At 32.9% G+C, this 2,115-nt stretch overlaps 1 pseudogene; it reads left to right on the forward strand.

The window, feature by feature from the left end:
• Nucleotides 1-238: 238 nt before the first annotated feature.
• On the forward strand, nucleotides 239-675 carry LOC119801709 (annotated as a pseudogene).
• The last annotated feature ends 1,440 nt before the right edge of the window (nucleotides 676-2,115 follow it).

Consider the following 2,115-nt stretch of genomic DNA (forward strand, 5'->3'; position numbering starts at 1 on the left):
CCTTTAATGCCTTCATTTTTCCATGCTTTTTCTTAACAAAAGTCTTTGAACAAACTATCCTTCCATTGAAAACTAACTTAACTAAAGACTGTTTGTAACTTCTATCATCCCTCACAGGATCAAAATCACTTATTCGGATAATTACAACTTTTTACATCTCTGTCAAAGTTAAAATTTTGCATTGATTTATGTAATTGTTTTATCAACATCTATCTCCCTTAGAATTTATTAAAAGGTAATGTACAGTATCAATCATTGTAATACCAGCACAAAGAATATTTCTTGTCATATAACAAACACTTTTAAAATATCTGTGGCCAAAGACACTATAGAAGAGTACCATCAGCTCTATGATGAAGTCAACTTCAATGCTCATGAAACACATGATATTGTCAAAGAGTATGTTGATGGAGAGGTAAGTAAGATTTACAGTCAGAACCTCAACTAGAGCACTGCAAACAGTAGAGCAATCCCTCGAACATTTGGTTAATTTGGGAAAAGCTTTTAAATATCCTGTGACCTATACGGTGCTCTAGAAGAGTGCATATGGGTTTTACATGGACAGCTCATGTTTTGGGAATACTACAATTGACAAAACTGCACTGTACTGTAAGATGCGAGAAGCACGTTATGAATTGTGTCACTAATGCTTTTGCAATCGTAAGTGCCCTGTAACCAACTAAATATGTTGAGCTAAATCCATTAACTTAAGTTTGTAAGCATATTCTTTCTAAAAAGAGTAATAATTACTTATTAATGTACTAGATGACAGTTGTGAAATGTGCTTCAAAACTATCAACAAAAAACTGAACATTATAAGCAAAAGTCTAATAACTAGAAAGTTGGCAGACTATCTCATATTATATAAAGCACCATATAAGATGTACATGTTAGCCCAAAGTTATGGAAAAATATGAAATGACATAAAAAAAGAATTTTATACAAGCCTTTCACTAACATTATGTACCCATGGATAAATCTATTTAGATAATGATATTATCTTTAAACCAGAAAACGTAACAGGAATAACTATGTGAGCAAAAATCTGCAAAAATAAAGACAGAGAAAATTGTATTATTAGCTAATATTTTTCCAGTTCATTTTAATTTCTTCCCTTCATTGAATTGTATATAAATTTAATGGAAAATAATTTTGACCACCATGGTATAGTAGCAGCAATAACTAACCTGTTTAGTTTTATTGAGAGGAGCAAATTCATTTTTAGGAGCTCAATTTCTTGCATTTACACTTGAAGTTGAATTAAATTTGATAACCCAGATTTCCGCATTAAGTAAAATTAGTTAGGTATGTTATCAGCAGTATAAGACTCAGACAACTGCCTTCCAGTCCATTCATTCCTTGAGGAACAGGCATCTATTGAATATGTGGCCTGCATATTTATCTGCCAGGCATAGACACTCTCAACATGGCATCCACTTGGAAAACTAGTGCCTCCATTTGAAGGAGAACACATGAAAGGGAAAGAGTCTGGGTCTCCATGGAGAACTAACCAAAAAGGAAAGCTTTTATTGGTGACAGAATTACAAATGTATGTTTTTGAGTTGCTTCTGACAAAGTGAAACACATAAAATATGCAATTCTTACTTAAAGGCCTTATTAGTAGTCTTAGCTATACACGTTATAACTTCCATCACTACATTAATTACAACCATATTAGAATAATTTAAAATACTTATGTGGTGTTAGGATTTAGTGGAGTAAAATATACATTAAAAATAAACAATCAGTAACAGGTTATCTGATATTTCAGGGCTAATGGAATATAGTTAAATTTATTAAGAAAAACAAAGATAAAAATTAAGGTACACAACTAGCCACCACATACCAAGTCAGTCTACCATTTAACCTTGAAAATGAAATCAGTTTTGCATATAATCACTGAGACCCAGTCCATGTAAGAACTGAAATCATGGGGCTGGAGACATGGCTCAGAGGTTGAGATTACTGACTGTTCTTTTAGAGGTCCTGAGTTCAATTCCCAGCAACCACATGGTGGCTCACAACCATCTCTAATGAGATCTGGTGCCCTCTTCTGGCCTGCAGGCATAATGCAGACAGAACACTATATACATAATAAAGAAATATTTTTTTAAA

This window comes from Arvicola amphibius, chromosome 15, assembly GCF_903992535.2.
Source record: "Arvicola amphibius chromosome 15, mArvAmp1.2, whole genome shotgun sequence".
In the NCBI taxonomy this organism is placed as follows: domain Eukaryota; kingdom Metazoa; phylum Chordata; class Mammalia; order Rodentia; family Cricetidae; genus Arvicola; species Arvicola amphibius.